We start from the raw sequence: 13,508 nt of genomic DNA, 5'->3' as shown, positions 1-13,508 counted from the left end.
ACCAATTGTCTCTCAAGGCCGTATCAACAATGGCCAATGCATGCTTTATCATTCTTTTGGAAGGCCCGTCCATTTCAAAGAATGCCTTTTTGTATTGGGCCTCAAACTCTGAGGGCATCATTGTATCCTTCTTTGCCATAATCTTTTTAAGAGCAAGCGCATACTTGTCCTACACACATGGTGCTAATGTTGCTTCAAATCCCCGACACAAATAAAATGGTCTACTTATAACTTCTAACACTTTGATGCAAATTACCGGATGCAGAAGCTGTAACATCAGAGCGACAAGAATATTGTACCATGATTTTTTTCCAACTCTCTTGTGAATATCGTCCTACATCCATCTATAGACAACACATGGAAGCTTCACCATGATAGCCTCTTTTTAAGAAAGTCACATAAGCTGCACCATCCATAGCATGTCCGTGTAAGAGGTAGCCACGTGACCTGTGTCGTTTAATCTACTTATTTATACGCATGATAATGCTCAATCTATCTACCTCGTTGGAAGAGTCTAATGTCACCAGTTCAACTCGAACTCTTGGGTGCAAATTGACATCTCTCTCATAAGCTGCACCTAAAACCAAAGAAAAAGACATATGATAAGCACAATGAGCACATATGCAAGATTATACTATTAACAAGATAACTTACTCTCTTTCATAACTCCCATCTATGCGGCCAGCCTATGATTTCCATCCCAAGTGTACAAAATTTGTTCGGACAAGTCAACCCAGCAAGTGTCTTTCATTTCGGCCTCGAACTCATCGTTAACTTCTTGCCATAGGGGATCCCATGTTTGTAAGATTTCAGCGTCCACATTGACAGATGGATGGCCCGGTGCATCCAACAAGCATATAAAGCATCCCTTAGGCTCATAATACCCCTCCAACAAGAATGTATCAGCCAATGGTTTTAGTTGTTTATGGTCCCAACTAACCTCACATCCCCTTTCCACCCCTCTCACTGTTGTGTGCGTAGTGCGAGAGTGTGCAAGAGAGGGTAGGAGAAGGGGGAGGGGATGAAGCACAGTACACAGCAGGTTTGGGGTTAGTGGAGAGGAAAGTGAGAGAGTGGTCAACTCTCTCCCTTTCTCTCCCTATATTCATTTAGGTGAAAGTATAAATAGGGGCAGTTTTCCACGGCCACCTGGCCTACACCCCAACAACCTCCCACTTGAAGGTCATGGTGGCCAATAGTGGCATTAGTATAGTTAGTCTATACAAAATTGATGAAGCATTGCCGAGGCTTCATCCTACACCCATAAGTTCTATACAATGTGTAAATCACTCCGAGGCTAGGCTCTTTGTGAGGGCATCTGCGGGGTTGTCGTCAGTGTGAACCTTGACAAGCTCAATACGCTTGCCAGCCAATGCATCTCGTATGACATGGTATCTAACCTCTATGTGTTTCGACTTTGAGTGCAACACTGGATTCTTTGCCAAAGCAATGGCACTCTGACTATCACAATGTAGTACTGGAACCTCGTGAATGCCCAAATCTCCCACTAGATGAGCCAACCATATGGCTTCCTTGCTGGCGTCAGACGCAGCAACATATTCTGCCTCAGTGGTAGATGAAGACGTGCAATCTTGGAGACACGATCTCCAAGAGATAGCTGCTCCAGCAAACATATGAACACATAGCCAGATGTGGATCTTCTACGATCCACGCAACCCGCATAATCCGCATCCGTGTAACCTACAATAGATGCATCACTGTTTCCAAAGCGTAAACACTTGCTAGCTGTACCTTTCAAACATCTGAGGATTTTCTTCACTGCTTCCCAATGCTTCTTGCCAGGGTTTGCCATGTACCTACTAACCACTCCCACTGCATGTGCAATGTCTGGTCTTGTGGCTACCATAGCGTACATCAAACTGCCAACTGCTAAAGAATATGGTACTTTCGCCATTTCCTCATTCTCAGCCACTGTCTTGGGAGAGTCTTCCTTGCTAAGTTTGGAGTATGCTTGCATTGGGGTACTCAATGACTTACCCCCCTGCATACTAAAACGTTGCAAGACTTTGTGAATGTACTTTTCTTGAGATAATTCAAGAATTCCACGTTGCTTGTCTCTCTCGATGTGCATACCAAGAAAGTGATTGGCATCTCCCAAATCCTTCATGGAAAACTGAGTGTCAACTGATTGATTTCATCAATTGATTTGCCTGCGACGATAAGCATATCATCTACATACAAGATCAAGATGATTAAAGAACCATCGTTCAACCTTTTTGTGTATAGGTAGTGATCCTCTTGACTTCTTTTGTAACCCTGAGACTGCATGAATTTGTCGAATTTTTGATACCATTGCCTTGAACCTTGCTTGAGGCCATAGAGTGCCTTTTTAAGTCTACAAACCAATTATGTCCTCGTTGGTTTTTTGGTTTCACATACGAATCCCTCTAGTTGTTTCATGTAGACATCTTCATCTAGATCCCCGTGAAGAAATGTTGTGTTCACATCCATTTGGACAAGTTCCATGTCCTGGATAGCAACCAAGCCAAGCACGGTGCGAAGTGTAGTCATCTTGACTACTGGAGAGAAAATCTCATCAAAATCCACACCTTTTTGCTGCTTGAAACCCTTGGCAACTAGACGAGCCTTGTATCTAGGCTCGGGATCTTCCGCTGTATACTTCTTCTTGTATACCCACTTGCAAGGTAAAGCATTTTTGCCTTTTGGTAATTCAACCAAATCCCATGTCTCATTAGCCACAACCGAATTGTATTTTGATTGCATAGCCTGCTCCCACTTAACGCTATCCTCCATTTGTATAGCTTCTTTGTAGCAGGTTGGCTCTCCAATGTCAGTGACCAAAATGTGGTGTATACCCGGCTCAAACCGCTCGGGCGCACGTGATACTCTCTCAGAGCGTCTCAGTGCCTGACTGCTGAACTCCGCTCTCTCCAGAGCAATAGTAGTATCTTGCACTTGAGGAGTGGGGGCAACACTACTGAACTGAGTTGGTTCGGAGGCTACATCCTCAAAACGAACATGTCTGTACTCAACATCTTTGATGGGCTTCTTGTGCATTTTTGATTCATTGAAAATCACATGTGAGCCATGAATGACTTTGTTTGATTCTGGGTGCCAGAGACGATATCCCATCTCTCCGTTTGCACCATAGCCAATAAAGATGCATTTGTGTGATCTGGGATCTAACTTCCGACGAAGTTCTTTGGGCACATGTGCATATGCCTCGCATCCAAATACACGTAGATGCTCATAGCTTGGCCTTTTGCCAGTCCATAATTCCTCTGGAATTTTGAAATTCAAAGGAGAACTAGGTGACCTGTTGATGATGTGCAATGCTATCAGAACATCTTCCCCCCAAAACTCTGGAGTAAGCTTTGCCATAGACATCATAGAGACAACTCGCGCTTGAATCGTACGATTCATTCTTTCAGCTATCCCATTTTGTGCAGGTGTATATGGAGCAGTAAACTGCCGCCGAATGCCTCTTCTATTGCAAAAATCTTTGAACTCTGTGGAGACGTATTCTCCACCATTGTCCGTGCGAAAAGCTTTGAGCTTTGTTTTTGATTGGTTCTCAACCATGGCGAGGAATTTTTGGAATGTCGAAAAGACTTCTTCCTTACGCTTAAGGAGATACACCCACACCTTTCTGGTAGAATCATCTATGAACGTGAGAAAATAGTTCGCCCCCCCTAGAGTTTTATGTGGCATTGGACCACACAAATCACTGTGCAAGAGGTTCGCCTAGTTTCTTATTCAATGGCGATGATGTCAATCTAGTTTGTTTTCCATATAGACAATGCTCACACAATGGAAAGTCCGTGTAATCTAACACAGGTAAGTAGCCAAAACGCTGAAGTGTTTTCATTCCCTTTTGGCTAATGTGCCCTAGCCGGCTATGCCACAACTCAGGAGACGGCAGCTCGGCAACATAGATAGAGTGTTCGTCGACACTCGAAACAAACAAAGAGTACAGGGATCCGTTTTTATTGCCTTTCATCATGATAAGGTTGTTCTTTCGGATCATCCAAGAACGATTACCAAAAACTGTAGTGTAGCCAAGATCATCCAATTGCCCTATAGAAAGCAAGCTTTTCGTAAGCTTGGGCACATGTCTGACATTCTGCAGCACAAAAGTAGTGCCATTATGCATCTGAAGTTTCACATCACCAATGCCAATAATGTCAAGCTCATAGGAATCACCAAGCTTGAGTATTCCATGCATTGATGCATAAGAGGAAAACCACTCTCTATGCGGTGTGACATGAAAACTTGCACCAGAATCAAGGATCCAATTCTGTGCATAACCCTCATCCTGTGCAACCAAAGCATCTGGAGTGATATCTATAGTGAAAATGAGAACATCTGAGGCATCTGTTGTCACCTCGGCATGAATCTCTGTGGGCATAATGTGCATCACTGGAGGAGGAGCATCCTCTACTGCAGTGGTAGGTATGGGAGACTCAACAATATTGAGCTCCTCAATCTTTACTGTACTTTTGCCTTTTCCAGAATTATCCTTTTGCATGTTTTTCTGATCTCTTAGGAAACTGCGACAATCCTTTTTGTAATGACCCTTCTTGTGGCAATAGTAACACTCGACATTTCTGGCATTGCAGTCTCTACTTTGGTTCTTGTGTCTGCTAGGACTATGAGGATTTTGCTCTCTACTTGTGCTTTTGTGTTTGTTCTTGTCACGTCCTCTTAGCTTTGTTGAAGTGCTAGCCATATATGCATCTCCATGACTAGCATTATCGAGAGATTTACGATGAATCTCTTCAGTGAGCAACGCATCTGTGAAAGCATTGAACTCTAACTTGCCATTTGGAGCTGAATTTCTAATGGCTGTGCAAAAGATATCCCATGAACTGGGTAGAGAGCATAACAAGAAGATAGACTTGAGTTCATCGTCAAACTCCTTAAAGCCCTGAGATGTCAGCTGACTGAACAAGGAGTTGAACTCATTTAAATGACTGGAAACTGTGCTACCTTCTTTCATGTTGAGCTTCATAAGCTTTTTCATGAGAAAAACTTTGTTGGATGCACTTTTGCTCTCCCATGCTGAACATAAGCTATCCCATAGTTCCTTGGTTGTTTTCTTCCCTATGATAGTGAAGAAGACTGACTCGGCTGGATGTAGACGTATCGTAGCCATGGCTTTTGCATCCAAAAGCTCCCATTGAGCTTGTGTATAATCATCATCCTCTGCGCGCTCTTTCAACGGTTCTGAGAGGCCTTTGTTTATTAAGACATCTTTCATGCGCTCTTTCCACATGGTGAAGTTGCTGCCATCGAACTTCCGAATGAAATACTCCTCCTTTTCTGAAGAAGAAGCCATCGCTTACAAGAGGGTTTGAGAGGTGCCACACTATGGCGAGAAGCTGTAGGAATTTGGGCAGAGTAACCTTTGTATCGGGAGTAAAATCTCAACTGAATTAGACTCAAAAGTGCCAACAATGGAAATCACGACTCACGGGAAGTAAATCCGGCAGAGTCTCCTTTGTATGAGGAGTCTAAACTCAACTCAAAATGCATATAAATGTGCCAACTGCACTAACTGGGTATCTGCTGTACAAAACCACTGCTATGTGAGTGTCAACTCGGAGTCAAAAGCATAAATAACCGTCCAGATACATATCCTATGGCGAGGGTACCGTAAAGGGGAACTCTACCTACCTGTATCACCGAAAGTGTCTCAACATTCGAGCACACCCCAGCTCAAAGAAAACCTCACGCTATCGACCCTCCAAAAAGCTAATGCAGACACAGATGGACTAGCCACAGTCTCAGAAAGGGCTCTTCCGTTATGAGTCTCAGAAACGGCCGGGAAAAACTGCCGAAATAGCCAAAAGATGGCTCCACACGTAGTACAGCGGGCAGTGTCCGCAAGTCAACGTACATGAGTAAAACCGCGCTCAAACAGGAGCCAAGAACTGCTGCATGCAGTGAAAGTGATCCCTGTAGGGATATCTGCTCTCAAAAGAGCTCAGTAGCACTAGGTGTGCTCACAACAAAATGCAACTGTCAATGCATGTGTCCGCAGAGAATCTGTTGTCGAAATGACTGCCAAATTGCATGTGAAAGCACTGTGTCTGGTAACCTGGAGAATCTGTGAGTGAATGGGCTGAAAAACCCCCCCTATAACTTGTAACATGTAACCTGCGTGTTGGTGTCGCTATGTGCCGACTTCTGCCACCGGGCAGAAATATGCTAGTCGAATAGCCGCCAAAGGTGTCGTATCCGTAAATTGTGTCATACAGGGGGATCGGTGCGCTCGGTGCCGATGCCAGGTGTCACTCCTCTATGATAGAGGTACCTCACCTGCTCATGTCGCAAGCTCGATCGTCAATCGCGGGAACGCGCTCGTCAGGGAAAAACGCCCGGTGTCTGGGTTGGATGTCGGAGATCCGCCGCAATGAGCAGTGTCGAGCCAGTGCGCGTGAGCGGTGTCCATGTCGATGTCGCCTTCCGCCGTCGGGCGGAAGTGGCTAGCCGAGTAGCCGTAAAACGCCAATGCTCGAGCGGTCAATACCGAGTCAGATCGGTATCGATCGCAGATTTTGCTCGATCTGTGAAGATTTCTCTCAAAATTTGTCGGACTCGATTGCTTTAGCTCGCTCGCAAGCACGGTATCAAGCTCTCTCTCTCACTCTCTCTATCTCACAAGCTGCAAATTTCTGAGAAGCTTCCTTTTCACGAGCTCGAGGAGAGGAGTCGGGGGTCAGAGCATCAAAATGGGATTTGTCGGGGGCTTTGTGTGGGAATGAACCCTTGCACACAAAAAAGTTTTATGTCTTTAAAAAAAATCGATTTTTTTTTTAATCGTTACTGCTGAGACTGTGCCAGCGCTGACGAGCAAGCACACACAATGAGTGTGTGTGTGTGTGTGTGTGTGTGTGTGTGTGTGTGTGTGTGTGTGTGTGTGTGTGTGTGTGTGTGTGTGTGTGTGTGTGTGTGTGTGTGTGTGTGTGTGTGTGTGTGTGTGTGTGTGTGTGTGTGTGTGTGTGTGTGTGCACTGTGTGTGTGTGTGTAACACACCACAAGCTTGCCAATGTCCTGCTCGAATTCCACCCCAGCTCAAGTTATCGAGCTTTGCTCTGCTGCCCTCTGTCGGCTCCTCCCAACCGACCACTCTTGGCCCACTGTACACACTGTGTGTGTGCTTATGTTGCCCTTTGCTAGCGCTCTGCTACAACTCCACTGCATGCTCTCAAGCTTGGTGCCGAGCTTTGCTGCTCATGGGCCTGGCTTTGATTCTCTACAGCTTGCTCCCATCAAGTTCAATTTGCTTGCCTACCTGAAATGCTCTCACTCTGGTTCTACTGCAATGTGTGTGTGTGTCTCGATCTCTGCTCGGATCTGCAGCCTAATTCTATCCTCACTGGCTACTCCTTTTGCTTGCCCGATTCCAATCGGCAGGTCAATTAGCTTGTGAGTTGCAGATGCCTTGTTTTGCTTGAGTGCCCGTTGAGTGCTCTAAGCCTTCAAATGCTTGCATAAGCTTACTTCCTTGATGCCAACTGCTACTCGATTGCCTCAGCTCGATTCAAGCCTGCCTCGGATGCTCGCTCTCAAGCCGTTGCAAACAAGGCTTCATTCCTTCGATTCTCTGCAAAACGCCAAACCGCATCCAAATTTGCCTACTCGCTGTCTACCAAGCCTTGCTGCTTCAAGGCTTGCAATCCTGTTGTGCTGCTTGCAAAGGCTTGAACATATGCTCGACAGTTGCAGTCCAAAACTCCTTACAAATCCGATTGCCGAGCTTCAAGCTCAATTGCTTCCTTGGGGTTGTTGTGTGCACGGTTAGCCGAGGCTCGGGAGTCGGGTGCCCGGAGCTCTGATACCAATTGTTTTGTGCATAGTGCGAGAGTGTGCAAGAGAGGGTAGGAGAAGGGGGAAGGGGATGAAGCACAGTACACAACATGTTTGGGGTTAGTGGAGAGGAAAGTGAGAGAGTGGTCAACTCTCTCCCTTTCTCTCCCTATATTCATTTAGGTGAAAGTATAAATAGGGGCGATTTCCCACGGCCACCTGGCCTACACCCCAACACTCACATCCCTCCATTGCTCTCTCTCTCTCTCTCTCTCTCTCTCTCTCTCTCTCTCTGTGCAATGTGTGTCAAGTGGGCACTAAGCACCCAATTGACACACATTTGAGAGAGAGAGAGAGAGAGAGTGAGGGAGGGAGGGAGGGAGGTAGATAGAGAGCAAGAGAAGGATATAGGGAGAGAGGGAAGGAGAGAAGTATAGGAGAAGAGAGAGAGAGAGAGAGAGAGAGAGAGAGAGAGAGAGAGAGATAAGGGAAGTGATAGAGATGGAGAGAGATAGAGAGAGAGATAAGGGAAGTGGTAGGGGGAGGGGGGGAGAGAGAGAGAGAGAGAGAGAGAGAGAGAGAGAGAGAGGGGGGGGGGGGGGGGGGGGGGGGGGGGGGGGGGGGGGGGGGGGGGGGGGGGATAGAGGAGAGAGGGAGATGGGAGAGATAGAGAGAAAGAGGAGAGGGAAAGAGAGAAAGAGAAGGGGGGATAGAAGAGAGAGGGAGATGGTAGAGATAGAAAGGGAGTGAGGGGGCCACACAGACACACACACACACACACACACACACACACACACACACACACACACAGAGGGAGGGAGGGAATGAGAAAGAGAGAAGGTGTGATAGAGGAGAGAGGGAGATGGAAGAGATAGAAAGGGAGTGAGGGGGTCACACACGCACACATAGAGAGAGAGAGAGATAAATAGAGAGTTCTATTATCGTCCTCGGAGGTCAAATATGACCTATGGGACCAAATGAACATGTCACATGGTGTGAGTGGAGGTCATAAGTGACTCTCGATGCTCAAAAATGGTTGAAATGAGCATCGCAATAGAGAGTCCACATCGTGGTTGGGAGAGGAAGGTATGTAGGGAGAGCTCATGGCTGAATATATGGGGAAAAGAGGACCTAATGTGGTCAAAAGCTGAGCACTCAAGTAGTGTGTGGTACTCACTCTCTCGCACTTGACGAGGGCATAAGGTGCAAAGTCGATGAGACTCCTCGCCAGTGCCCCAACGTCCTGTCTCCCAACGTAGAGAATGCGAGCTAAGACGAATGAGAGAGAGAGAGAGAGAGAGAGAGAGAGAGAGAGAGAGAGAGAGAGAGAGAGAGAGAGAGAGAGAGAGAGAGAGAGAGAGAGAGAAGGAGAGAGAGAGAGGGGGGGGGAGAGAGACATAGAGAGAGAGGGGGAGTCAGATGGAGAGAGAGAGAGAGAGGGATACACACACACAAAAACACACACACACACACACACATTATAGGAGTTTACTGGAACCATGTTAATATGCTTATAACTTTTTACTCATGCAAAAATCAGTCAGACAGGTACGTACCCCATCATGCAAAGGTAGCAGTGGAGGAATAATATAAAACATCAATGGCAAGATTTTGAGAAGATTTCGTGCCATACTTGCGGAGATGGTTCTGTATATGGTTGTATCAAGAGGTTTTTAATGCCAAATAATAAACATTTCACCCTTGTGCCATAACATAAGTGTACTCGATGTTTTCATGAGAATGTATTCTAGACACATGATAGCAGTTAATGATCTCATGTGCTGGAGCTATGAGAATAAAGCCTTAATTGGAATGCTCTATAAAATTAGACAAAAATAATGCTAAGCATGGGGGGTAAGTCTCCGAGCTAAGGCGGGCTCATGGGCTCACTTTAATTCAATCACAGTGAGCATGAGCAAATAAGAGTCACTTCCGATGGTGCATATAAGAGCACACAGCACGAGCAGTAGCATGCATCAAACCTGCACCCCTGACCATCATGCACACACATTCATCAGAGCACATATACATTTGGGGTCTGGCCCCAACAAAGGAAAGAAGAGGATACTCGTCGTGAGAAATCCCTGACGTTACAACTCCCACAACAGTGCAAGAAGATGACGACCTCGCAGGTAGATCTACACTTTGATCTAATAAGCATAGCACTCTGATAAACATACACATGCGTGATGAAATATGAAGCATTGTCTTTATACTAATTGGTGAGTGAAATACAAACTAGGTTTTCATATATTGGGGCAGTATGTGATGACTGATTACACATAAAAGAATTTGCATATTTTAACTACACGGATACGCACACGTATTTGAATACTTATTCACGCATCTGTATCATACTAATCTGCATAGAATATGGGCATAGCATGAGGATTCATGAAGCCGTTTGCAATCTGTAAATAACACACGGTCAGTGAGTAAAGATAGAATTTCGGGGCTGCAATCCTATAGACATACTATTATCCGACGAACTTGGGATTGTCGACCTGATAGATATGTGATTTTTTTTTGGTATTCACACATTTACTTGGGGAAGTAGAAGTAAAAGATTAAGGACATAATTATCTGAATCATAAGTTATATATTGAGATGTACGGTCTGTATTTTAGTAGGAATTTTTTTGCCTCTTATCCTAAACCCCAATAAGGTATAAGGTAGATGGTAAGGATGTTCGATACTTTGTGTGATTAAACTATATAATGTACGACTACTAAGCAAGGTACTGGTCTATACTGGCTCATATGATGGGTAATGCGATTAGCTGGTCCAGAAAAACAACATAAAATTTGGGGGGAAAAGGGGATTTCGAAAACCAGCTTCTGCAGGATTATTGATGGGAATACACATGCTTGATCAATTGTCATAATTAAATGTAATGATACTTAGGATGCTCGGCCACTTTTCAGAGTTGCACTACCTACCTAAGCACACAAATGGAAATGCATGTGGATAAGTAATGGTGGCATATATTGTTGAACACTGATAGTTTCTAATGATGGGCATTGCATGAAGTCGCATAAAAGTTCGAAAGTATTTTTTAACATAAGTGTAACACTTTGGTAGGAGGAGCTTTTTTGTTGCTAAACTTGAAGACATAATCTGATTCTTTTTGTTTTTGTGGATGAATCAAGGAATATATTAAAAACTGGGTCATGCTTAACCAATCATATATAGGTCTTGATAAGGTAGTTCTGTAAAGGTATATATGGTCAAGTTTTTGGAAGATAGCTGGTTGTTGGTCGAGAAGTAATAGCATAATGACTGGTTTTTTTGAGCAATTATGGATTACATATTATTCCTTGCAGGGAAATGAAACATATTCGGGAAGGTAATTGGAATGGTTGAAGATTGTTATAGTTATGGTTTTTTTGAAAATTGCTTGAAAAAACAAACAAAACTCTGTCAATATTTTTTCATAGTACAATGATTGCCAATGGTCATGAAATGAATGCTTGTCTGGCACAGGAATCAAGCAAAATAAGGCTAACTCCACGGATTAGGCTGAACAATAACTCGAAGAAATGAACGCAATTAATAATAAGATACAAAAGGCCATACTGGAGCTTAAATCACCTATAGTGGAACCCTATAGAACTAGGGAATTCTTACCTAGAAAAGCTAAAGCTATTTTCGAACCTACCATTGTAAAAAATCATAATTCAGGATAGTAGTAGGGGGTTGTTCTAGGGGCGTGATAGCAATAACAAGTGTCAAGGGTCACTTAGCACCTATCTACCCATTCATTGTAGCCTATTCTAATAAGCTTTGATGTTTGGATGGTGGCAAGTATTGATCTTTCCTTCACCTACCAGAGGACGTACCTACTCCTCCTGAGTGGCCAGTTGTACTTCATACTTTATAAATTAATTCAGTAATTTATGATCATGTTTTCTTATTGTATAAGTATGATTGTGTCATGCTTTGAAGTCTACTGTTTATGTTCATTGGTGCAATTCACTATATAGTTCTGTACATTTGGAAAAATAAAGTAAACACACACACTATATTCCAGGTACGGACTATCACTATATAGTGAATTGCACCATACTAATAGCATATACTTATCTTGATGTCCGTTATATCAGGCTCTGGATGGATTTCATCCCAGACTAAACTCGGTTACGCCGACATTAAGGACCTCAATCATAATCAATTTGATTTCTTTATAAACTTACCTTCACAAATAATCTCTATAAAGCTTTAATTGGAATGCTCTATAAAATTAGACAAAAATAATGCTAAGCATGGGGGGTAAGTCTCCGAGCTGAGGCGGGCACATGGGCTCACTTTAATTCAATCACAGTGAGCGTGAGCAAATAAGAGTCACTTTTGATGGTGCATATAAGAGCACACAGCACGAGCAGTAGCATCCATCAAACTTGCACCCCTGACCATCGCGCACACACATTCATTAGAGCACGTATACGTTTGGGGTCTGGACCCAACCAAGGAGAGAAGAGGATACTCGTCATGAGAAATCCTTGATGTTACAACTCCCACAGCAGTGCAAGAAGATGACGACCTCGCAGGTAGATCTACGCTTTGATCTACTAAGCATAGCACTCTGATAAACACACACACATGCGTGATGAAATATGAAGCACTGTCTTGATACTATTCTGTATCATACAAATCTGCATAGAAGATGGGCATAGCATGAGAATTCATGAAGCCGTTTGCAATCTGTAAATAACACAGGGTCAGTGAGTAAAGATAGAATTTCGGGGCTACAATCCTATAGACATAAAATGATCCGACGAACTTTGGATTGTCGACATGATAGATATGTGATTTTTTTTTAGTATTAACACATTTACTTTGGGAAGTAGCAATAAAAGATTAAGGACATAATTATCCAAATCATAAGTTATATACTGAGATGTACGATCTCATTAGATAGACAAACTTTAGATTCAAGTGTATTTTAGCATGAATTTTTTTGCCTCTTATCGTAAACCCCAATAAGTTATTAGGTAGATGGTAAGAATGTTCGATACTTTGCATGATTAAAAAATAAAATGTACGGCTACTAAGCAAGGTACTGGTCTATACTGGCTCATCTGATGGGTAATGCCTAAAGAAAACTGAGTTTTTAATGCCCACTTCTCATAATCTGTACTGGTCTTTACTTGCTCATTTGATGAGGAATGCCTAAAGAACTCTGAGTGTTTTTTGAAAAGATATATATGCCCTCTTCTGATAATCCCCATTAATGTACGCATACATCTGATACATAATTTATTAACCTGTACGAGGTCAATTGAACTTGGGAAATCCTGTAGCAAGTATAGTTTCTGATCTGAAAATATATCATAGTAAAATAATAGAAGAGGGGACATACAATAGTGCTTGCTTATTGGGAATAATCAGACAGGATTAGCTAGTCCGGAAAAACAACATAAAATCTGAGAAAAAAGGGGATTTCGAAAACCAACTGCAGGATTATTGATGGGAAGACACATGCTTGATCAATTGTCATAATTAAATGTAATGATACTTAGGATGCTCGGCCGCTTTTCAGATTTGCACTACCTACCTAAGTACACAAATGGAAATGCATGCGGATAAGTAATGGTGGTATATATTGGTGGACACTGATAGTTTCTAATGATGGGCATTGCATGAAGTCGCATAAAAGTTCGGAAGTCTTTTTTAACATAAGCGTAACACTTTGGTAGGAGGAGCTTTTTTGTTGC

This window comes from Adiantum capillus-veneris, chromosome 2 (assembly GCF_014529385.1).
Source record: "Adiantum capillus-veneris isolate H3 chromosome 2, ASM1452938v2, whole genome shotgun sequence".
Classification (NCBI taxonomy): domain Eukaryota; kingdom Viridiplantae; phylum Streptophyta; class Polypodiopsida; order Polypodiales; family Pteridaceae; genus Adiantum; species Adiantum capillus-veneris.
This window is presented reverse-complemented; position numbering follows the sequence as displayed.